Below are 26,515 nucleotides of genomic sequence, written 5' to 3'. Positions count from 1 at the left end.
GTTACAAATTATTTATTTAATGGAGTCTATGTATATGTGTGTTGACTTTCACCATGATGTTGCTCTTACACTAAAACCCTTCAGGCAGACTCCATTTTCAGCTTGGGTTGATGGGTTTTGAAGGAGTAAATGGTGGAAGATTATTTCCACTGCTTGTAGCGATCATGAATTAGCAACCCAGAGTTCATAAATTCAGGTCCCACAGTGGCAAATTATGGAATTGAATTGAATAAATTGGGGCCAGGAAATTCCTCAAAAGTGTCCCCTCTCTGTCTGCGTTACTTTGGCGGCAATGTGGCGGGGACTTCATTTGCACACGCAAAACATTGATGGTTTAATGGCAGCGAATACTGCGCAGCTCCAAGTAATTCCCTGGCCCATTTACATTGTGCACTAGCACGAGGAAAAATTACAATGATCGCCACTGATTGTTATAAAAACCCAACTAACATCCTTCAGGAGATAGGCCTGCCACTGCTACCTGGTCTCAGCCATACTTGAATGTAATTGACAGCACATGGCTGACTCTTAATACCCTCTGAAATGGCTTAGCAAGCTATTCGGTTTCAGGGCAACTAGGAATAGGCAATAAATGGTCATTTAAAAGATCTTGCTACAACAAGTTCAAAATCGTCCTCATCTTAACAGCAAATGATAAATAAATATGAGGATATAAATTTAGCATTAGTACCAGAAGGATTAGTATTAAAGAGGAAAGTTAGAAGAACTTTTGCTATGCAAAAACTTTGAGGAATGCTGGCTACAACTGGCTATGAAGCTGAACAAATGTGATAGATCAGAAGCAATTAGATAAACACTTGAAGAAGAAAGCATCAAAGATTACAGAGCATAAGCTATGATTGGTCAGGTCTGATGAACTAAATGGTCCCCTTCTGTGTCAGAATTGTTACTATTAGATAATGCAGAACATGACAAGCTTTTTCACCTTGTTCAGAACCAGAGGCCGACAACTGAAGTGGGGCAAATTTAAAGCAAATCTGCAGAAACAGTAAACCTCAATTATAACCCCCTTTCCTGATGGGTGGGGGATTAAAATATCGAGATAAAGCAACCTGACCCTATTTCCGCCCATGTAGAACTTAGCAAGCATACATCAGGCCATTGAATGAGGTTCCCTCAAAATTGAGGAAGGGACCTAATAATATTGAAAATTTAATGCCTTTAACACTGACATCATCGGTGCCCACCTTAAATTTGCCAGTAAATGAGGGCGAGGCCTGTGCTGTGGGATTCCCGGCAGCTGATCCTAGGCTGGAGGTGCCGATTGACCAAGGTAAGTTCTGAAGATCAGCTCCTATTAGCTCTTCTTGTGAGCCAGGAGGAGTAGGAGTGCACCCTCCAGGCCTCTTCAGGAAGAGTTCAATCTCCTCCAACCCCAGTCACAACCTTGATGTCCTAGCTCGCCCTTCCTTCCCGATAGTAGAGCCGATGTCCCCACACTCACCCGCTTCCCTGCCCTACTAAAGATTTTCAAGCTTTACTGACTTCCAGCGACTATCCCCACAAGTTCCCAGTCATGGATTCCTGCCTCTTGTTTGTGTTCCTGCCTGCCAGCCATGCTATCAATTTGCTGGCTGTTGGGTTTAAAGAAGATTAATTAAATGAGGCCATGCTGTTAAGATTGGCAGGGCCTCCATGTCCCCAACCTTGCTGGACTTTCTTCACCCAATTACACTCTCCTGCCCCCACCCTGCTTTTCCCCACATTACTGTACTTTGAATCTATGGGCTGAATTTTCCTGGTCCCACTGAGACAGGTTTGGAGGCAGAACTGGCAGCAAAATTAAAGAATCTCCTGATGTGTTCCCACCTCCGAGCAATTTTGCTGGAGGCAGGGTCTGTCCGACACCAGCTACCTACCCAGCAGTGGTGGGTAGCTAATTAGGCTCAATTAAGTCCTCACTTGGGGAAAATTGGTGACGCTGCTGGGATCTTCCCAACAGCGAATGGACCTCCCGCTAAGGCATGGAGGCGACCTCCTGGCAGCAGACCAGGGGCACAGTGAGGCCTCCTTTAAATTCCACCCACCCCCCGCCCCCCCGCCACAAAGCTGCAGGTATCAGACACCTAGAACTGCGGCCACATGGCATCCTGGCCTAGCAGCTGTGGCCACACTTATTTTTCTCGATTTTATAATTCTTCAGAGGGTGCCTCCATCTTGAGGTGCCATAGTATTCTCCTACATCAGCGCCTACCTCTCCAGGTGGGGCTGTCAGCCGGACATCGTTATGGGCCCTTTAATTGGGCCTCCTGGTTCCCCGGTCCATCTGCTCTCTTTAATTGTGCGGGGCTCCCAGAGGAGACCTTTTAATTGACAGCCTCTGGGAAGATCGTGAAATATGTCCCAATACAGCCACTTCCGGGTTCCCGACCTGGAATTGGGGCCGTCAGGATCACGACCCAACTGGGAAAATTCAACCCTATGATTCCCAGAGTTCTCCTCACTGAGATTTTGCTTGTGATATGTGTCTGGGTCTGTTGATCTGGGACTAATTGATTGACTGATTAGTCAACAGCTCCATTATCAATGTATCATGCAGCTACCAGGATAGTCGAAGGAAAACTCAATGGACTTTTGTCTTTTGTCGCCTAGCAATTTCTATCGTTTGAAGTAACATATCTGAAAAGAAAATATTTGCAGGGCTACTGGGAAAAGGAAAGTGGGATTAGCTGAGTTGCTCTTGCAGAGAACTGGCATGGACATGATAGGTTCCTTCTGTGCTGTTACCATTCTATATTTCTATGTTAGGAATGGATATAGCATGATTTTCACATGGTGAGAACAAATTCTAGGCTATAAAACAACACTACTTTATCTGTGCAGTTTTTAAAATTGATTTTGAACTTCCTTTTTCACAGGTAGAGAAAGTATAGAAAAATTTGGAAAATATTATTTGATGCAGAGTGACCAAAAGTGAACATAATAATCCAAATGTCACTTTGCTATTAGGCTGCACAAGGTTTCAAGCTTTAGCTTAATCAAATGCTTGAGATGCATCTCAGGACTCTCAATAGCCAAAATGACAAAGACCAACAATTTTAATACATCTTATAAAAATGGAAAGAGAATAGATCAAAGGGTTCAATAATTCCAGAACTATTTTCTAAGTGCAGCAATCTTATGCTGAAAGCTTTTACGATGGGTGACTATGGAAACTGAGTGCTATATGGGTGAGAGTGTATGTTCCAAGCATCTCTATGCTTGTTAAGTGACTGGATTATATGAATTGCCCCTGATGGGCCTCGGCTGAGTGCCATGATGACTAACAGGCCAGTTGTACCAAACAGTTTGTGTTGGTGTGAAGAATTGGGCTTCCATCAGCTGAGCATCCATCTGAGCACCCCTAATGTCTTTGACTCTACTGCTTTATGTCAGTCAATATATTTACATCCTTTAAGTAAAGAAACATTTACTATTATCTTTTTTAAATATCACATAGATGAATATGGGTGGAGGAAACCATTTGATCGATTCTAACTCACCCTTCACAGCATCCAACTGCCACTTGAATGAGTGCAAAGTTTCTGCCTTCACTACTCTGAAGACCATTCCATGTGTTGTTTGCTCCCTGTGTAAATAAATGCTTTCTGATATGGGCTCTGAATTTGTCATTTACTCCCTAGATCCTAAGCTTCTCCAATCTTTCCTTAGACTTAATTTGTTGTTCTTTGAAAGAAAAGATAAATATTTTGCATTTATATAAGGCATCTTACAGTCTCAGGAATCCCAAAGTACTTTGCAACTCATGAATTACTTATGAAGTATAGTAATTCTTCTTTTGGACATAGTAAGGTTCCACAAATAGCAATGACATAAATGTCCAGTTTATCTGTTTTTCATGATGCTGGTCAACTGATGACCAGGGCACCAACAGAACTCCTCAGCTCTTCTTTAAATATTGCCACAGGATCAATAAACACAAGCCTCTGCTTAAAATCTAATCCAAAAGTCAGGTCTTCTGACAGTGCAGCACTCCTGGCATGTCTGCCTAGATTATATACTTAGGTCGTGGAATGGGGCTTGAACCCAGAACCTTCGGACTCACCACTGAGTCATGGTTGACATACTCCTGTATCTTCACTAATGTACCTATATCCCTTTTGAAGTGTAGCAATCAGAATTAAGCACAGTCGGCCCACCTCTTGGTGGGGCCTTGTGCCTGGAACCAGGGGACAGACCTGCAGAAGTGGCAATGTCCTTTTGGTTGCTATCCAAAAACCCTTTGCTGCATATCTAGGTAAAATAGTATCTACCTCCATCTTCGTGGCACCTCCCCTTTCTTAGATCCTCTGATCTAAGCAAATTGGATGCAAATTCTAAGGTTGCTTTATTGTGGATGAACTACCACTGGGCCTTCTGCTAAGTGGGAACCCAGGAAAATGAGATGGGAAGCATTATGACAGCACTCCTGTCACAACACTATCATTGTTTACTATGCTGAGATTTTGCCACCTTAACTGTTCTGCCCATTTCCCAATATACTCAGTTGTTTTTGTGCTATCCACTTAATTTAGGTAACAAAATTACTTTGTTGTTTTAGTCTGCTATTTTCGAAGAGAATCATTGAATAGTACAGGAGTCCATTCAGCCCATCAAATCTGTGTCAGCTCTTTCAAAGAGCATTCCCTTTGGTCCCACTGCCCTGTTCTCCCCATATCCCTTCAATTTTTTCTGCTTCATATATTTATCCAATTCCCTTCTGAAGGCCTCTGTTGAATCTATATCCAACACCCAATTAGGCATTGCATTTCAAATCCTAATCATTTGTTGTACTCACTTTACCTCTGATTTTTTTCTCAATCATCTTAAATTTGTGTACCCCCCCCCCCCCCCATTATTGACCCTTCAACCATCAGAAACAGTTGCTCATTAGTTACTCTGTATAAAGCCTTCATGATGTTAAGCACCTCAATCAAATCTCCTCTTAACCTTCTTTGCTCTAAGAAGAACAACCCCAATGTCTTCAACTATTCATGTAACTGTAATCCCTTGTCCCTGGAACCATTCTAGAAAATCTCTTCTGTACCCTCCCCAAAGCCTTCACATCCTTCCTATAGTGTGGTGCCTAGAATTGGACACAATACTCAAGCTAGGACCGAACTAATATTTTATATAGGTTTAGCATAACTTCCTGACTTTTGTATTCCATACCTCTGTTTATAAAGCCTATGATCCCATATGCTTTATTAACTGATTTGTTAACCTGTCCTGCCACATTCAAAGATTTATGCACAAACACCCCCATGTCTCTGTCTTCCTGCATCCCCTTCAAAATTGTACCATTTAGCATGTATTATCTTTCCTGATTCTTCTGACTGAAATGTATTTCACTTTTCTGTGTTGAATTTCATCTGCCATGTGTCCGTCCATTCCACCAGCTTGTCTAGGTTCTCTTGAAGTTTACTCTATCTTCCACACTGTTTACTAGACTCCCAAATTTCATGTCATCTGCAACTTAAAAAACTGTGCCCTTTGCACCCAAGTCCAAGGTATTAATGTATATAAAAAAAACAGCAGTGATCCTATTAGTGAAGCCTGGGGAACTCCACTGTACACTTCACTCCAGTCTGAAAAACAGCCATTCTCTCTGTTTTCTATCCCTTAGCCAATTTTGTATCCATGCTGTTACTGCTCCTTTGATCCCATGGGTTTAAATTTGCAAACAAGCCTAATATGTGGTCATTTATCTTTTGAAAGTCCATATTCACAACATCAACTGCACTGCCCTCATCCACCCTCTGTTAGCTCATCAAAAAACTCTATCAAGCTAGTCAAGCACAATTTGCCCTTAACAAATTTGTGCTGGCTCTCTTTCATAAACCCATGCCTTCCAAGTGACCATTCGTTTTCTCCTGGATTATTGTTTCTAAAAGCTTCCCCATCACTGGCATTAAACTGACAGACCTGTCATTGCCATGTTTATCCTTCTCCCTGTTTTTTTGATCAAGGATATAAGATTTGTAATCCTCCAATCCTTTGGCACAACCCATGTATCCAAGTGGGATTGGAAGATTATGGCCAGCACCTCCAGAATTTCTACACTTACTTCCCTCAGCAACCTCGGATGCGTCCCATCCAGACTGGGTAAATTATTCACTTTAAGAGCTGCCAACCTTTCTAGTACCTCCTCTTTATCTATTTTTATCTCATCCAGTATCCCAACAACCTCCTTGTTTACCGTAGCTTTGGCAAAGTCCTCTTCCTTGGCAAACACTGATGCAAAGTATTCATTTCGTACCTCAGCCACGCCTTCTGCCTCCACCAGTAGATTTCCACGTTGGCCCCTAAGGGACTCCACCGCTCCTCCGACAACCCTTTTGCTGTTAATACGCGCTTTGAAGAGCTTTGGATTCCCTTTTATGTTAGTATTCTCATACTATCTCTTTGCCTTCATATTTCCTTTTTCATTTTTCCTCTGTACTCTTTATATTCAGTCTGATTCTTCCGAGCTGACATCTGTCATATGTCCCCTTTTTCGGCTTGCTCTAATCTTTAGCTCCTTCATCATCCAGGAAGCTCTGGCTTTAGTCTCTTTCCCCCTGGTGGCAATGTACCTAGACAATGCCTGAACCATCTCTTCTTTAAAAACCATTCTTTGCTCCATTACATTTCTGCCTGCCTGCCTGTCTTTGACTCCAATCTACCCAGCCAGATCCCTCCTTAATTCACTGAAATTAGCCCTCCTTCAGTTATGTAGTTTTATTCTAGATTTCTTTTTGTCTTTCTCCATCACTAATCTAAACCTTGCAATACTATGATTGCTATTCCTGAGGTGATGTACTCCATTAATCAAGAAAATTCTCCTAAAAACACTTCAGAAATTTCTCCCCTCCTCATACACTCGTGCAAGTGAAAAGCTTGGAAACAGAGCTGGGGGAATTGTGATTGGAGTGGATTGCAAACAGAGTGGAAGTTGAGAGTTCAGTGATAGTTGGAATTCAGTGGAGAGGAGGAAGGCAGTTTCTCATGCCCAATTCAAAAGGAGTGGAGCCACAGAGCTCAAGGATTCTAAGGTAAGTATCTAGGTTAAACATCTAGGTCTCCAAGGTTTGTGGGGAGGTGATGGTGTAGTGGTAATGATAATGAACTAGTAATCCAGAGCCCAGGCTAATGCGCTGGGGACACATTGCAACAGTGACACCATTTCAAAAGTATTTTGTTGGTTGTAAAGTACTTCGGGAGGTTCTGAGGTGAAAAGTTCCAAATATGTGTGCAAGTCCTTTCTTTATTGAAACAAAGGGGGGATGTTTAACACTGAGGAGCACGTGGGTTTAGGTGGGTGGGGTTAAATTTGTCCAAAATAGCAGTGTGTCCTAAAGCTGGCTCCAATCCACAGACTTCCCAGTTTAACTCAAGGGCATAACCTGCTCTGTAGAGGTGGCCAATTACTGCCCTATTATTCTATTCCCGATCATCAGCAAAGTGATGGAACGGGTCATCGACAGTGCTATCAAACCGCACTTGCTCAGCAATAACCTGCTCACTGAAGCTCAGTTTGGGCTCCAACAGCACCTTACAAACCCACAACCTTTGCCACCTAGAAGGACAAGGGCAGCAGATGCATGGGAACACCACCACCTGTAAGTTCCCCTCCAAGCAACACATCATCCTGACTTGGAACTATATCGCCGTTCCTTCATTGTCACTGAGTCAAAATCCTGGAACTCCCTTTCTAACACACTGTGAGTGTGCTTACACCCTAAGGACTGAAGTGGTTCAAGAAGGTAGCTCAGCACAACCTTCTCAAGGGCAATTCGGGATGGGCAATAAATGCTGGCCTAGCCAACGATGACCACATCCTGTGATAGAATAAAAAAATGCGACACCCAATTTGCACACAGCAAGCTCCTCACAAACAGTAATTAGATAATGACCAGATAAATTATTTTAATCATATTGGTTGAGGGATAAATATTGGCTGGAACACGAGGGAGAACTCATCTGGTCTTCTTCGAATTGTGTCATGGGATCTTTTATGTCCACCTGAAAGATGGTACCTCCAGCAGTGCATCACTCCCTCAGTACTGCAGTGCAGTGTCAGCCCGTGTTACATCAGCATCCAAAGTCAAAATTATCCCCAGGGTGTTTCAATTGTTAGTCAGTTGGACTATCTACACATCAAATTTGGTAACACATCAAAATGTTTGCAGCCCAAATCATATAAATTAATTTGTTCCCTCTGTTTCCCATGGATGTTGTGCTTCTAAATACTCGCCTGGGTGAGAAAGATTTGCTGGACAATGAAGACCCTTCCTCTCCAACCAATCTCTTCAGCATGAACCTAATTCTAGGTTACTGATGTGTGAAGCATAATAATTCTTGTGGGATTGTCTTACCAAGGAAGGATAGTTAGACATTCTAGACTTTTATGTGGTTTACTTTGTCGGTTTTGGGAGGAAGAGAGAAACTTAAAGAAGTTTTCCTCAGGAGATTAAATGAGTGCAGTAAAGCACAAAAGAGAGCAGATAGCTTGTTGAAAGAATGGGCTTAATGAGTTACTTGACCTTTTCTCCATTTCATGCTTTCTTATGTTCTTATTTTAGCAGTTATGAATTTCTAACTACTCAAGGCTTGCAAAGTCAAATGACAGATGAAAAGGTAGTACAAGGTTACTTTTTGTGATATACTTTTTGGTTGACTCTAATCGTTAAATCACATATTGTACATAAGAATTCTGGCAATTCAAGTTAATAATAATTTCATATAGCGCACCTTTTTTTCAGTGGTTGCTTTGTCAATTGAAAAATTATAATCTCCTGAACCTGTGGTGAATTCACTGTAATGTGAATGCAGTCATTGTTCAACAATCAACAGCTATCTTTGTGACTAATTCCTGTTTCAACAACGGTCTTTTGCAAGCACACTGTTACCATGGCTTTAGCATAATATAAAACATAAACTAATTTTACAATGTAGTGAATAGGATATTGTTATTATAGAACTCTACACTATAAAAAGATATTTTCAATTAAGTGAAGAGTTGCTTTGAGAAAAATACCCACCAGTTAACCCTATGATACTTTTCCAGTTAGGTATTGAAGAATCTATTTAACTTTTGTGACCTTAATCTTTAAACTTTGTAGATTTTTAAAAATATATTATTTGCAAATTAAAATACAGACTTAAATATAAATAATGTGCACATAACATTTAATATATGCAATATTTTTAAATTCTTATTTCATAAAATGTCAAAATCTGAATTTTGCATAACTATGTTTCTACCCAATAGTTAGGTTTTTGTTAAATGCTTGTTCAGTATTTAGAGTCAGAGTTATACAGTCATTCTAATACAGAAGAAGGCCATTCAGTCCATAGAGTCCATGCCGGCTCTCAGCGAAGCAATCCAGTCAGTCTCATTCACCCACTGTATCCCCATAGCCCTGCAAGTTTATTTCCTTCAAGCGCCTATCCAATTACCTTTTGAAATAGTTGATCGTCTCCGCTTCCATCACCCTCGAGGGCAGCAAGTTCCAGGTCATTACCACTTGCTGTGTTAAGAAGTTCTTTTTCACATTCCCCTGCATCTCTTGTCCAAAACCTTAAATCTGTTCTGTTGCAGTCAACTGGTATCATCCTCACTATTTGTCACACCTCCAAGTTTGGTATCACCAGCAAGTTTTGAAATTTTACTCTGTATTCCAAAATCCAAGTCATTTATGTATAGCAAAAAAAGCAGTGGTCCTCATACTGACCCTTGGGGAACATCACTGTCTACCAACCTGCAGTTTGAAAAATAGCCATTTACCATGATTCGCTGTTTTCTGTCCTTAAGCCAATTTTTCTTTACAATCTGACTCTGACCTATTCCATGAACTTCAATTTTGTTAACCAGCCTTTTATGTGGTACATTGTCAAACGCTCTCTTAAAATCCAGATAGACAACATCCATTGCTTTCTCTGATCCTTCATCAGAAAATTCAATTAGATTAGTCAAGTATGATCTGCCTTTTACAAATCAATGCTGGCTCTCCTTATTTAACTCAAACCTCTCTAAGTGCCTGTTGATTTTTTTCCGTGATTATTGTTTCTAAAACCTAACCCACCACTGATGTTATACTGACCGGCCTGTAGCTATGAGGAATGTCTTTTACACCCTTTCTTGAATAAGGGTGCCATATTTGACACTCTCCAGTCCTCTGGCACCTCCCCCATATCTAAGGAAGATTGGAAGATTATGGCAATCCCTTCCGTTATCTTCACTCCCACTTCCTTTAGCAACCAAGGATGCACTGCATTTGGACAGGCGACCTATCCACTCTAGCCATAGTCAGCCTTTCCTGTTCATGCTGCCTATCAATTTTCACCCATCCATTACCTCTAGCATCTCTGCTTCTACCATATTTTATCCACATTCTTTTCCTTAGTAAACACCAATACAAATTAGTAATTAAGTATTCCAGCCTTGCCCTGTGCCTCAAAGCATATATCACTTTATTTGTCCTTAATAGGCCCCATCCTGCCTCTTACTACCTGCTTACTATTTACATGCTGGTAGAAGTTTTTTGGGTTCCCTTTTATGTTACTGCCATTGTATTCTCATATTCTCTCTTTACCAGTCTTAGTTTCCTCTTTACTTTCCTTTTTAAGTTATTATATTTGGCCTGGTTCTTGCTTGAATTCACCTGACATGCAACATACACTAACTTATTTTTTGTTTCATCATATTTTCTATCTCCCTCCTCATCCAAGGAGCCCTGGCTTTGGTTCCCTTATCTTTTGCCCTTCGTTGGAATGTACCTAGCCTGTGACTGAAACATCTCTTATTGTTCTGTTAGAAGTTTCTTCTGTCAGTCTTTGGTTCTATTTTACCGTGGCTAGATCCCCTCTCATCCCATTGAAGTTAGCCCTCTTCCAAGTTAGAAGTTCTACTTCAGTTTGTTCCTTGCTCTTCTCCATTACTGATCTAAACCTTATGATACAATGATCACTCTTACCTAAGTGTTCCCCCACAACACTTGGTCCACTTGGCCCACCTCATTCCCCAGCACCAGATCCAGCAATGCCTCCTTTATAGTTGGACTAAGAACATACTGGTCAAGTAAGTTCACCTGATTGCATTTCAGAAATTCTTCCCCCTCCTTTCCCTTTACTCTAACATCATCTCAATCGATATTTGGGTAATTAAAGTCCCCCAATATCACCATTCTATAGTTCTTGCTCATCTTTATGATTTCCCTGCAGATTTGCTCCTTGACCTCTCTCTCTATTACTATTTGGAGGCCTTTAGAATACCCCCAGAAGCATGATGATATCTTTCTTGCTTCTCAACTCTAACCAAATGGATTCTGTCTTTTCCCCCTCAAGGACATCCTCTCTTTCCAACACTACAATGTCTTTCCCAATTAATACTACCACCCCACCTCCCTTTTTTCCCTACTTATCTTACTGAACAATTTGTATCCTCAAATATTAAGCACCCAATCCACACCATTTTTAAGCCACATTTCCATTATTGCCACATGACTATTTGTGCGTGTAACTCACCAACCTTATTCACCACACTTTGTATGTTTACATACATGCATTTTAAACATGTCTTTGTATTCCTTGTAGTCCTTGTTCGTCTGTCCCCATCTAATATGGTACTACTTCCCTTTCTAGTACTCTCACTTTATGCACCTTATTCCGCTCTTCTACTTCTATGTTCTGGTACCCATCCCCCTGCCAATTTAGTTTAAACCCTCTCCAGCCACACTAGTGAACATCCCCATGAGCACATTGGCCCCAGTCCTGTTGAGGTGCAACCAATCCCTTTTGAAGAAGTGCCTCCTGCCCTTTAACTGGTCCCAATGCCTCAAGAATCTGAAGCCTTCTCTCCTGCACCATGCCTCAAGCCATGCATTGATCCTCCCTATGTTCCTATTTCTATTCTTGCTAACGTGTGGCACTGGGAGTAATCCAGAGATTACTACCTTCGCAGTCCTACTTTTTAACTTACTACATAGCTCCTGAAAATCTAACTGTAGGATCTCAATACCTGTGCTTTTTGTGTCATTGGTACCGCTGTGTACCACAACTTCTGGCTCACTCCCTGCTCCCTGCAGAATATTCAGCACTCTGTCTGTGATGTCCTTTACCCTGGAACCAGAGAGGCAACACACCATGTGGTACTCATGATGACAGTTACAGAAGTGCCTGTCTGTCCCCCTGACTTTGGAATCTTCTATATTGACAGCATTTCTACTCTTTGCTGTTCCATCCTCTACAGTCCCTTGCCCATTGGTGCCATGGTCTGGACTGGTTCAAGGTGTCTTCACTCCCAGCAGTCTCTAATCCTGAATACCAATTTGAGAGTAGCACACACCAAAAGACTCTTGGACATCCTGCCTCTTCCTACTCTCCTGGCCACTGACCTACTATCCTGAACACCACTGCCTGTGGGGGTGACCACCTCCTGGAACATACCTTCAGGAAACTCTCATCCTCCCTAATGTTCTACATTGACTCCAGCTGACTCTCAAACTCAAAAACCCTGAGCTCGAGCTCAAGCAGCTGGAGACACTTCCTACATACAAGAAGTGTCCTGAGGATTCCACACAGTGCAGGAATTGCAAGCAACAGATCTCAGCAACTCATCCATGATCTAAAAAAACCTCTATTCCCTCTTTTAGAATCTAGAGAGTACCTTGTTTAAACAATTAATTTTAATTAATGCCTCTAGACCTGCTCAGTGCTAATACTCATATTATTAATTCACCTATGGTTATACTAACAATGACTGAAGTATTTAATTTCCTGGCTTTTAATTTGAACCAATGTCTTAATTTAGAGAGCAAAATCAGTTACCTGCTTTCCTGTGACATCGCACTTTAATTTTTTTTTCTCTTTTATGTTTCTCAAACGCGGTTGGTCCACTTTGAGCCGAGCTCTTTATACCCTGCTGCCAGTCTTGCTCTGTTCTCGCTCTTGCCCTCACTGCTGCTCTCGGGCATGCTCTGATGCCACTCTTTAGATGCCAATCCCAGTCTTTCTGAGGACTCTGTTTATTCTTTAAGATTGCTACAATCCTTTCCTAAGCAGTGGGCTCTCAAGAAGATGGACTTGCATTTTATAGTGCCTTCAACATAGCAAAACATTTCAAGGCACTTCACAAAGTTTAACACTGAACTACATGAGAAGATATTAGGACCAGATGACCAAACGCTTGGTCAAAGTTATAGAGTTATACAGCACAGAAACAGGCCCTTCGGTCCATCGTGACTGTGTCGGCCATTAAGCACCTAACTATTCTAATCCCATTTTCCAGCACTTGGCCCGTAGCCTTGTATGCTATGGTGTTTCAAGTGCTCATCTAAATACTTTTTAAATGTTGTGAGGGTTCCTGACTCTACCACCTCTTCAGGCAGTGCGTTCCAGATTCCAACCACCCTCTGGGTGAAAATATTTTTCTTCAAATCCCCTCTAAACCTCCTGCACCTTACGTTAAATCTATGCCCCCTGGTTATTGACCTCTCCGCTAAGGGAAAAAGTTTCTTCCTATCTAACCTATCAATACCCCTCATAATTTTGTATACCACAATCATATCTCCCCTCAGCCTTCTCTGCTCCAAGGAAAACAACCCTAGCCTTTTCAGTCTCTCATCATAGCTGAAATGCTCCAGCCCAGGCAACATCCTGGTGAATCTCCTCTGCACCCTCTCCACTGCAATCACATCCTTCCTATAATGTGGCGACCAGAACTGTACACAGTACTCCAGCTGTGGCCTAACTAGCATGTTATACAGCTCCATCATAACCTCCCTGCTCTTATATTCTATGCCTCGGCTAATAAAGGCAAGTATCCCATATGTCTTCCTAACCACCTTATCTACCTGTGCTGCTGCCTTCAGTAATCTATGGACAAGTACACCAGGGTCCCTCTGACCCTCTGTACTTCCTAGGGTCCTACCATCCATTGTATATTTCCTTGCCTTGTTAGTCCTCCCAAAATGCATCACCTCACACTTCTCAGGATTAAATTCCATTTGTCACAGCTCCGCCCATTTTACCAGCCCATCTATATTGTCCTGTAATCTAAGGCTTTCCTCCTAACTATCTGCGACACCACCAATTTTCGTGTCAACCAAGTGTTGTGTTATTGCTTTCTTCAGCAATAAGGTACCAAACAATCTTAGGCAGAATGGTCAGTTGAAAGAAGGATTCTTTATTCCAAAGTAACAGATTTACAAGAGAGCTCTGTAATATACATGCTGACTGTAGATTAACTCTACTCCAACTGCTATATCACATATTGGTTGACATCACTTCCAGTGATGATGCACACTATACTTAGCAGTTAAAGTAATATCACAAAATTCCCCTTTCCTTAAATGAAAAAGTCACAAATTATAAATGATGTACATAATGAAACAGTTGTGAATAATATTTACATGTGTATTGACTCATATGTCCATTAATCAAGTGTCTATGAAACATAAAGATGGTCGACTGACTCAACCTGATCTTGCAACTGTGAGGCTTTGTTGGGAACCAGAATTGTCAACATTTTTCTCTCCACTTGTGTGTGTGTGTTGACAATCATCCAGGACCTGAGTGTTGTATGAGTCACTTTTCTTAGTTACATTCTTGAGACTCAAATGTGAACGTGTTCTCGACGCAATAGGGTTGTCAGGCACGATGTTGTTAGCAGGGATCAGTGCCAGGACCCAAGCTATTCACAATATAAATTAATGATAAAGATGAGGGAATTAAATGTAATATATCCAAGTTTGCAGATGACACAAAGCTGGATGGGAGTGTGAGCTGGAGAGGATGCAGAGAAGCTCCAGCATGATTTGAACAGGTTGAGTGAGTGGGCAAATGCATGGCAGATGCAGTATAATGTGGATAAATGTGAGGTTATCCACTTTGGTGGCAAAAACAGAAAGGCAGATAATTATCTGAACGGTGATAGATTGGGAAAGGGGGAGGTGCAGCGAGACCTGGGTGTCCTTGTGCACCAGTCGCTGAAAGTAAGCATGCAGCTGCAGCAGGCAATTAAGAAGGCGAATGGTATGTTGGCCTTCATTGTGAGAGGATTCGAGGACAGGAGCAAGGATGTCTTGCTGCAATTATACAAGGCCTTGGTGAGACCACATCTGGAGTATTGTGTGCAGTTTTTGTCTCCTTATCTGAGGAAGGATGTTCTTGCTATGGAGGGAGTTCAGCGAAGGTTCACCAGACTGATTCCTAGGATGGCAGAACTGACGTATGAAGAGAGAGTGAGTCGATTAGGGACAAGAGCAGACGGGATGGGAAAATATTTAATTGGGGGAGGGGGAATTACAATGCTATTAGGCAGGAACTGGGGAGCATAAATTGGGAACAGATGTTCTCAGGGAAATGCACGACAGAAATGTGGAGGTTGTTTAGGGAGCACTTGCTGCGACTGCTGGATAGGTTTGTCCTGATGAGGCAAGGAAGGGATGGTAGGGTGAAGGAACCTTGGATGACAAGAGAGGTGGAACAGCTAGTCAAGAGGAAGAAGGAAGCCTACTTAAGGTTGAGGAAGCAAGGATCAGACAGGGCTCCAGAGGGTTACAAGATAGCCAGGAAGGAACTGAAGAATGGACTTAGGAGAGCTAGAAGGGGACATGAAAAAGTCTTGGTGGGTAGGATTAAGGAAAATCCCAAGGCGTTCTACACTTACGTGAGGAACAAGAGGATGGCCAGAGTGAGGGTAGGGCTGATCAGGGATAGTGGAGGGACCTTGTGCCTGGAGTTGGAGGAGGTAGGGGAGGTCCTAAATTAATACTTTGCTTCAGTATTCACTAGTGAGAGGGACCTGGTCGTTTGTGAGGACAGCGTGGAATAGGCTGATATGCCCGAACAGGTTGAGTTTAAGAGGGAAGATGTGCTGGAAATTGTGAATGATATGAGGACAGATAAGTCCCCGGGGCCAGATGGGCAATACCCAAGGATATTACGGGAAGCGAGGGAAGAGATTGCTGCGCCTTTGGCGATGAACTTTGCGTCTTCACTGTCCACTGGAGTAGTACCGGATGAATGGAGGATGGAAAATGTTGTTCCCTTGTTCAAGAAAGGGAATAGGGATAACCCTGGGAATTATAGACCAGTCAGTCTTACGTCGGTAGTGGGCAAATTATTGGAGAGGATTCTGAGAGACAGGATTTATGATTATTTGGAAAAGCATGGTTTGATTAGAGATAGTCAGCATGGCTTTGTGAGGGGCAGGTCATGCCTCACAAGCCTTATTGAATTCTTTGAAGATGTGACAAAACACATTGATGAAGGAAGAGCAGTGGATGTGGTGTATATGGATTTTAGCAAGGCATTCGATAAGGTTCCCCATGGTAGGCTCATTCAGAAAGTAAGGAGGCATGGGATTCAGGGAAAGTTGGCTGCCTGAATACAAAATTGGCTGGCCCATAGAAGTCAGAGAGTGGTAGTCGATGGAAAGTATTCAGCATGGAGCTCGGTGACCAGTGGTGTTCCACAAGGATCTGTTCTGGGACCTCTGCTCTTTGTGATTTTTATAAATGACTTGGATGAGGAAGTAGAAGGCTGGGTTAGCAAGTTTGCCGATGACACGAAGGTTGCTGGAGTTGTGGATGGTGTGGAAGACTGTTATAGGTTGCAACGGGACATTGACAGGATGCAGAGCTGGGCTGAAAAGTGACAGATGGAGTTCAACCTGGAAAAGTGTGAAGTGATTCATTTTGGAAGGTCGAATTTGAATGCGGAATACAGGCTTAAAGACAGGATTCTTGGTAGTGTGGAGGAACAGAGGGATCTTGGGGTCCATGTCCATAGATTGCTCAAAGTTGCCACCCAAGTTGATAGGGTTGTTAAGAAGGCGTATGGTGTGTTGGCTTTCATTAACAGGGGGATTGAGTTTAAGAGCCGCGAGGTTATGCTGCAGCTCTATTAGGCCCTGGTTCGACCATACTTGGAATATTGTGTTCAGTTCTGGTCGCCTCATTATAGGAAGGATGTGGAAGCTTTAGAGAGGGTGCAGAGGAGATTTACCAGGATGCTGCCTGGACTGGAGGGCATGTCCTACGAAGAAAGATTGAGGGAGCTAGGGCTTTTCTCATTGGAGTGAAGAAGGATGAGAGGTGACTTGATAGAGGGATACAAGATGATGAGAGGCATAGATAGAGTGGATCGTCAGAGACTTTTTCCCAGGGCGGAAAGGGCTATCACCAGGGGGCATAATTTTAAGGTGATTGGAGGAAGGTTTCGTGGAGATGTCAGAGGTAGGTTCTTTACACAGAGAGTGGTGGGTGCGTGGAATGCGCTGCCAGCGGTGGTCGTAGAAGCAGATACATTAGGGGCATTTAAGCGACTCTTGGATAGGTACATGGATGATAGTAGAATGAAGGGTAGGTAGTTAATTTGATCTTAGAGTAGGTTAAAGGTTCGGCACAACATCGTGGGCCGAAGGGCCTGTACTGTGCTGTACTGTTCTATGTTCTATGTTCTAACATGTACAGTCATTGTAATCTCATGGGCCATTTTAATATTTCTCTCCAGTACCTCTGTGGCACCACTAACTAATGAACTACTGTCCACTCTTTGTCCTCAGGTCTGTGAGGAGAACCCCACTTCCTCATCAGTACCTCATTCTTTAAATCGTAGCAATCAGGGACTCCCGCTGCTTCAATTTCAGACTGGGCAGCCTGTGTTAACTCTCTCAATACTGGGTCGGCTCGCTGAGCCACAACTAGGGAAGATTCATTTAATCCATTCCCTGAGTCCTCTAACTTTCCAAAGAAAGTTTCAGACAGAGAGACCTCATGTTCATCTGTCTGCAGTGCGAATTCAGTCTCCTCTGGGGGAGCTGGTTTGATCATGGCTCGATTCACGACACATGCTGGGAACTGCAGAGGACCGTCTCCTGCCACCGCCCTGTCGCTCTGACCTCCTGTTGTCTCTCTTTCACTACTAGGGAAACTACCACCTTTGTCCCCACCATATCATTACCCAGGAGCAAGTCAACCCTGTCCACAGGCAAACAAGAGACAATCCCTATGGTCACCAGTCCCAAAGCAAGGTCGCATTCCAAGCACACCCGGTGTAAAGGTACACACTACCCTCCAAACACCATTTACCACCATTCAGGTATTTACTGCACTCTCTGGGGGAAATTGCAGTCTGTTTCGTTCTGTGTGGCACAATTCAAACAACCCCCAGTTTGGGCAGCAGGTTAGTCATGTGACTAGCTCCTTATTTGGAACAGTCTCTCCTGTGAGATTTTTGAACTCCCCCAAGCTTACTAGTGGCAGGGGGAGGGGTGGGGGGGGGGGGGGGTGGGGGGCGGCGTGCATGGAAATCTGGCTCTTATACATTTAATGTCTCTTGATTATTCCTATTGACAAAAATCCAGCTGGCTAATTGAATCAGGGAGACAGTCCCATTGTTTTCTTCATGCAACTGTCTTTTAGAATGCAAATGTGTAGCCATGTTTTCTGCCACTGTTGTGGTCTTTTTAAACAAGTTATTTCAAGTCCAGTAACGGTTCAAAAATAATGTTCCATATGAGGAAATTAATATGTCTCATTTTTTTGGCAGGTGTGGTTTTCGTCACAAAATGATATAATGAGTGATAAGCAGGCAGTGGAGACTTTATGGGTAGAATTAAGAAATAGAAAAAGATATGACTGTAGTGAGAGTTGTGTGTAGGCCTCCTGGGAGTAGCTCTTATGTGGTAGAATGTATTAATGCAGAGATCAGACAAGCACGTAGTAAAGGCAAAGTGGTTTTGATGGGGAATTTTAACTTCCGTGTAGATTAGGATAAGCAGACAAACTCATGTCAGAAAGTTGGCAACTTTCTTGAGTGTGTTCGGGATAGTTTACTGCAACAATATGTCCTATAGCCAATAAGGGGCAGGCCATATTGGATTTAATAATGAGCATTAAGCCAGATTTAGTTAATTGCGTAATGGTTCGTGAACATTTATCTAATAGCGACCATAATATGATTGAAATAAAAACAAGAAATGCTGGAACCACTCAGCAGGTCTGGCAGCCTCTGAGGAAAGAGAAGCAGAGTTAACGTTTCGGGTCAGTGACCCTTCTTTGGAACTGACAAATAATAAAAATGTCACAGGTTATGAGCAAGTGAGGTGGGGGTGGGGCAAGAGATAACAAATGAGAAGGTGTAGATTGGACAAAGCCACATAGCTGACCAAAAGGTCATGGAGCAAAGGCAAACAATATGTTAATGATATGTTGAAAGACAAAGCATTAGTGCAGAAAAGGTGTTAACGGACTGAATGTTGAACAGCAGCAGGTGCAAACATGAAAAAAAACAATGGGTAAGCAAACTGAACAAACTGAGATGAAATGAAATAAATGCAAAAATAGGTTGTAAAAAATGTAAAAAAGAAAAAAAGAAAAAACAACTAAAAATGAAAGTAAAATGGGGGGCTGTCATGCTCTGAAATTATTGAACTCAATGTTCAGTCCGGCAGGCTGTAGTGTGCCTAATCGGTAAATGAGATGCTGTTCCTCGAGCTTGCGTTGATGTTCACTGGAACACTGCAGCAATCCCAGGACAGAGATGTGAGCATGAGAGTAGGGGGGAGTGTTGAAATGGCAAGCAACCGGAAGCTCAGGGTCCTGCTTGCGGACTGAGCGGAGGTGTTCCACAAAGCGGTCACCCAGTCTGTGCTTGGTCTCCCCAATGTAAAGGAGGGGAGGTGCCATGGGACGGGACGAGGTGGTGGGGGTAATGGAGGAGTGGACCAGGGTGTCGCGGAGGGAACGATCCCTTTGGAATGCTGACAGGGGAAGGGAGGGGAAGATGCGTTTGGTAGTGGCATCACGCTGGAGGTGGCGGAAATGGCGGAGGATGATCCTTTGGATATGGAGGCTGATGGGCACCTTCCCCTGCAATCGCAGGAGGTGTAATACCCGCCCATTTACCGCCTCTCTCCTCACTATCCCAGGCCCCAAACACTCCTTTCAGGTGAAGCAGCGGTTTACTTGTACTTCTTTCAATGTAGTATACTGTATTCGCTGCTCACAATGTGGTCTCCCCTACATTGGGGAGACCCAGCGCAGACTGGGTGACCGCTTTGCTGATCAGAGGGAGCCAGCATGGATTGTAAAAGTTAGATCATGCCTGTCGAACCTGATTGAATTTTTGAAGAGGTGATGAAGTAGTAGACAGGGGAATGTCTATGTATGTTATTTATAAAAACTTTCCAAAGGCATTTGAGAAAGTCCCTCATAAGAGACTGTTAGCTAAAGTTGAAGCTCATGAAGTAGAGAGCAAATTATTGCTCTGATTAGGAGATTGACTTAGTGGCAGGAGACAGAGATTAGGGATAATGGGCAGGCACTCTGAAGGGGGAGAAATAGGGCTAGGGTGGCATAATGGCGCAGTGGTTAGCACCGCAGCCTCACAGCTCCAGTGACCCGGGTTTGGTTCTGGGTACTGCCTTTGCGGAGTTTGCAAGTTCTCCCTGCGATCGCGTGGGTTTCCGCTGGGTGCTCTGGTTTCCTCCCGCAGCCAAAGACTTGCGGGTTGATAGGTAAATTGGCCATTATAAATTGCCCCTAGTGTAGGTAGGTGGTATGAGAATGGTGGGGATGTGGTAGAGAATATGGGATTAATGTAGGATTAGTATAAATGGGTGGTTGTTGGTCAGCACAGACTCGGTTTGCCAAAGGGCCTGTTTCAGTGCTGTATCTCTCCCTTTATGACAGTGAACAAAGGAGAAGGCCTGATGCGCCATGAGATATTAGAGTGATTTGAACCAGGCAAGGGTCAACTATGTTTTATGTGTACATGCCTTAGGTTGAACAAAGGAGAAGGCCTGATGCTGTCAGGAGTGACAAAAACCAGACAACTCTCTAAGTTTAAAACCAAAATACTGCGGATACTGGAAATCTGAAATAAAAACAAGATATGCTGGAAATACTCAGCAGGTCTGGCAGCATCTGTGGAGAGAGAAGCAGAGAAACGTTAACTCTGCTTTTCTCCCCACAGATGCTGCCAGACCTGCTGAGTATTTCCAGCATTTCTTGTCTTTAACTCTCTAAGTTCCATGTGTATGTGCCTTGCTAATGATTGGATAGTATAATGTATACCTGCTTAGAATGTAACAGGGTAACCTAGCTATATACAAGTAGACACAACTGAATAGAGCTAAGAGAGTAAGAAGTGTAACCAATTGATTGGTAAATGCAAATGAACTGTTATCTGTAAAATGGTATAAGAATGATGCTTTGTAACTCCTCAGGGAGTTCATACGTCATTTTGTATGAGTATGGTCTCCCCTGCAAATGCTTGCAATAAACCGGTAAGCAAAGGAGCTTGAGTCTCGTGTGGTCTATCGCGGAATCGGAGGGTGACTGAACTCCCTTTGGCAGTATGTGACTAGGCGTCCCACAGGGATCTGTGTTAGGTCCTCAACGACTTAGATGATAGGATAGAGAGTAACATATCTAAGTTTGCCGATGACACAAAGATAGGCAGCATTGTAAGCTGTGTAGATGGCAGCGTTAGATTACAAAGAGCTATTAGTAGATTAAGTGAATGGGTAAAACCATGGCAAATGAATTTCAATATAAGCAAATATGACCTAAAACTAGACCTAACGTGGACCTAAAAAGGATAGAACAGGGTACTTCCTAAATGGTGAAAAGATAGAAGCTGTGGCGGTCCAAAGAGACTTGGGGGTCCATGTGCATAAAATATTGAGATGTCATGAACAGGTACAAAAAATAATCAAAAAGAATAATGGAATGCGGTCTTGGAAGGAGTGCAGTGAATATTTACTAGAATGGAGAAGCTCTGCAAAGAGGGAGGAGGAGGAGGAGGAGGAGGACGAGGAGGAGGAGGACTCTCTACAGAAGACCCTACCCACTACAAGTTTTCAGGAAGCACTTCTCGGACCTCCACCTCACCCAGAAGCACTGCCTGAGGTGCCTCAGATTCAACAAGAAGGTGGTTACAGAACTGTGCCACCTCCTTCAAGTCAAGCTGTAGTCTCACAGCAGGGTGATGACACTGCTGTCAATGTACCATCAAGGTCACTGTGGCTTTCAATTTCTATGCCTCAGGATTGTTCCAGGTGGAAGCAGGTGGCATAGAGAGATAAGATGTCCTAGAGGGGCCAAGTGAAGAATCTATTTGGTTAAAGCTAAGAAACAATAGAGGTACCATTACACTATTGGGAGTATTCTATAGGCCACCAACTAGTGGGAAAGATATAGAGGAATAAATTTGCAAGGAAATTTCAGAGAGGTACAAAAACCAAAGAATAGTTATAAAGGGGAACTTTAATGATCATAATATACACAGGTATAGTAATAGTGTAGAGGGCAGAGAGGGGTAGAGTTTCGGGCCATTGCCCGACCCCGCCACATGATTTAAGGGTGGTGCAGTCTGCCCCGGATATTGAAATGAGCCGCCGCGCTTGTAATCGCTGCAGCTCTTTGGCCATATTTTTCGCCTGCCGCCAAAATCGGCAGCGGGCTTTATGGATTTCAGACCGTGGTCTCAGCAATATTCTGTACAACTGCAGCAAAACATCTCTACTTTTATATTCCATTCCCCTTGCAATACATGAAAACATTGCATTTACCTTCTTAATCACTTGCTGTACTTGTATACTTACTTTTTGAGTTTCATGCACTAGAACACCCAGATCCCTCTGTATTTCAGAGATCTGCAATCTCTCTCCATTTAAATAATATGATGCTTTTCTATTTTCCAGCTAAAGTGGACAAGTTCACACTTTCCCACATTATACTCCATCTGCCAAATCTTTGACCACTCACTTAACCTATCTATATCCTTTTACATACTCTTTATGTCATCCTCACAGCTTACTGTCCTATCTATCTTTGTATCATCAGCAAATTTAGCAATATACATTCGGTCCCTTCATCCAAGTCATTGATATAAATTGTAAATAGCACCGATTCCTGTGGCGCTCCACTAGTTACAGCTTGCCAACCTGAAAACGACCCATTTATGCCTATTCTCGTATCCTGTTAACTAACCAATCCTCTATCCATGCTAATATGTTACCCCCATACCATGAGCTCTTATTTTGTTTGATTAACTTGTCAAATGCCTTCTAAAAATCCAAGTACACCACATCCACAGGTTCCCCTTTATCCACATTGCTTGTTACTTCCTCAAAGAACTCTAATAAATTAGTTAAACACAATTTCCCTTTCACAAAACCATGTTGATTCTGCCTGATTGCATTGATATTTTCTAAATATACCTGCCATAACCTTTTTTTTTTTTAGAATATTACAGCGCAGTACAGGCCCTTCGGCCCTCGATGTTGCGCCGATCATCTGACCTACACTATTCCATTTACATCCATATGTCTATCCAATGACCACTTAAATGCCCTTAAAGTTGGCGAGTCTACTACTGTTGCAGGCAGGGCGTTCCACACCCCTACTACTCTCTGCGTAAAGAAACTACCTCTAACATCTGTCCTATATCTTTCACCCCTCAACTTAAAGCTATGTCCCCTCGTATTTGCCATCCTCATCCGAGGAAAAAGACTCTCACTATCCACCCTATCTAACCCTCTGATTATCTTGTATGTCTCTATTAAGTCACCTCTCCTCCTCCTTCTCTCTAACGAAAACAACCCCAAGTCCCTCAGCCTTTCCTCGTAAGACCTTCCTTCCATACCAGGCAACATCCTAGTAAATCTCCTCTGCACCCTTTCCAAAGCTTCGACATCCTTCCTATAATGCGGTGACCAGAACTGCACGCAATACTCCAGGTGCGGCCTCACCAGAGTTTTGTACAGCTGCATCATGACCCCGTGGCTCTGAAACTCGATCCCCCTACTAATAAAGGCTAACACACCATATGCCTTCTTAACAGCCCTATTAACCTGGGTAGCAACTTTCAGGGATTTATGTACCTGGATACCAAGATCTCTCTGCTCATCTACACTACCAAGAATCTTCCCATTAGCCCAGTACTCTGCATTGCTGTTACTCCTTCCAAAGTGAATCACCTCACACTTCTCCGCATTAAACTCCATTTGCCATCTCTCAGCCCAGCTCTGCAGCCTATCTATGTCCCTCTGTACCCTACAACACCCTTCGACACTATCCACAACTCCACCGACCTTCGTGTCATCCGCAAATTTACTAACCCACCCTTCTACACCCTCATCCAGGTCGTTTATAAAAATGACAAACAGCAGTGGCCCCAAAACAGAACCTTGCGGTACACCACTAGTAACTAAACTCCAGGATGAACATTTGCCATCAACCACCACCCTCTGTCTTCTTTCAGCTAGCCAATTTCTGATCCAAAGCTCTAAATCACCTTCAACCCCATACTTGCGTATTTTCTGCAATAGCCTACCGTGGGGAACCTTATCAAACGCCTTACTGAAATCCATATACACCACATCCACGGCTTTACCCTCATCCACCTGTTTGGTCACCTTCTCGAAAAACTCAATAAGGTTTGTGAGGCACGACCTACCTTTCACAAAACCGTGCTGACTATCGCAAATGAACTTATTCTTTTCAAGATGATTATAAATCCTGTCTCTTATAACCTTTTCCAACATTTTACCCACAACCGAAGTAAGGCTCACAGGTCTATAATTACCAGGGCTGTCTCTACTCCCCTTCTTGAACAAGGGGACAACATTTGCTATCCTCCAGTCCTCCGGCACTACTCCTGTCGACAATGACGACTTGAAGATCAACAACAATGGCTCTGCAATCTCCTCCCTGGCTTCCCAGAGAATCCTAGGATAAATCCCATCTGGCCCAGGGGACTTATCTATTTTCACTCTTTCCAAAATTGCTAACACCTCCTCCTTGTGAATCTCAATCCCATCTAGCCTAGTAGCCTGAATCTCAGTATTCTCCTCGGCAACATTTTCTTTCTCTACTGTAAATACTGACGAAAAATATTCATTTAACGCTTCCCCCATCTCCTCTGATTCCGCACACAACTTCCCACTACTATCCTTGATTGGCCCTGTTCTAACTCTTATCATTCGTTTATTCCTGATATACCTATAGAAAGCCTTAGGGTTTTCTTTGATCCTATCCGCCAATGACTTCTCGTGTCCTCTCCTTGCTCTTCTTAGCCCTCCCTTTAGATCCTTCCTGGCTAGCTTGTAACTCTCAAGCGCCCTAACTGAGCCTTCACGTCTCATCCTAACATAAGCCGCCCTCTTCCTCTTGACAAGCGCTTCCACTTCTTGAGTAAACCACGGCTCCCTTGCTCGACAACTTCCTCCCTGCCTGACAGGTACATACTTATCAAGGACACGCATTAGCTGCTCCTTGAATAAGCTCCACATTTCGTTTGTGCCCATCCCCTGCAGTTTCCTTCCCCATCCTACACATCCTAAATCTTGCCTAATCGCGTCATAATTTCCTTTCCCCCAGCTATAATTCTTGCCCTGCGGTATATACTTGTCCCTGCCCATCGCTAAGGTAAACCTAACCGAATTGTGATCACTATCGCCAAAGTGCTCACCTACATCTAAATCGAACACCTGGCCGGGTTCATTACCCAGTACCAAATCCAATGTGGCATCGCCCCTGGTTGGCCTGTCCACATACTGTGTCAGAAAACCCTCCTGCACACACTGGACAAAAACAGACCCATCTAAAGTACTCGAACTATAGTATTTCCAGTCAATATTTGGAAAGTTAAAGTCCCCCATAACCACTACCCTGTTACTCTCGCTCCTGTCGAGAATCATCTTCGCTATCCTTTCCTCTACATCTCTGGAACTATTCGGAGGTCTATAGAAAACTCCCAACAGGGTGACCTCTCCTCTCCTGTTTCTAACCTCGGCCCATACTACCTCAGTAGACGAGTCCTCAAACGTCCTTTCTGCCGCTGTAATACTTTCCTTGATTAACAATGCCACCCCCCCCCCCCCTCTTTTACCCTCTTCTCTGTTCTTTCTGAAACATCTAAATCCCGGAACCTGCAACATCCATTCCTGCCCCTGCTCTACCCATGTCTCCGAAATGGCCACAACATCAGGATCCCAGGTACCAACCCATGCTGCAAGCTCACCCACCTTATTCCGGATGCTCCTGGCGTTGAAGTAGACACACTTTAAACCAAGTTCTTGCTTGCCAGTGCCCTCTTGCGTCCCTGTAACCTTATCCCCTACCTCACTACTCTCAACAGCCTGTACACTGGCACTGCAATTTAGGTTCCCATTCCCCTGCTGATTTAGTTTAAACCCCCCCGAAGAGCACTAACAAATCTCCCCCCCAGGATATTGGTACCCCTCTGGTTCAGGTGAAGACCATCCTGTTTGTAGAGGTCCCACCTACCCCAGAAAGAGCCCCAATTATCCAGGAAACCAAAACCCTCCCTCCTACACCATCCCTGCAGCCACGTGTTCAACTCCTCTCTCTCCCTATTCCTCTCTTCGCTAGCACGTGGCACAGGCAACAACCCAGAGATAACAACTCTGGTTGTTCTCGCTCTAAGCTTCCACCCTAGCTCCCTGAATTTCTGCCTTAAATCCCCATCTCTCTTCCTACCTATGTCGTTGGTGCCT

Source organism: Heterodontus francisci, chromosome 1 (assembly GCF_036365525.1).
Source record: "Heterodontus francisci isolate sHetFra1 chromosome 1, sHetFra1.hap1, whole genome shotgun sequence".
NCBI lineage: Eukaryota > Metazoa > Chordata > Chondrichthyes > Heterodontiformes > Heterodontidae > Heterodontus > Heterodontus francisci.
This window is presented reverse-complemented; position numbering follows the sequence as displayed.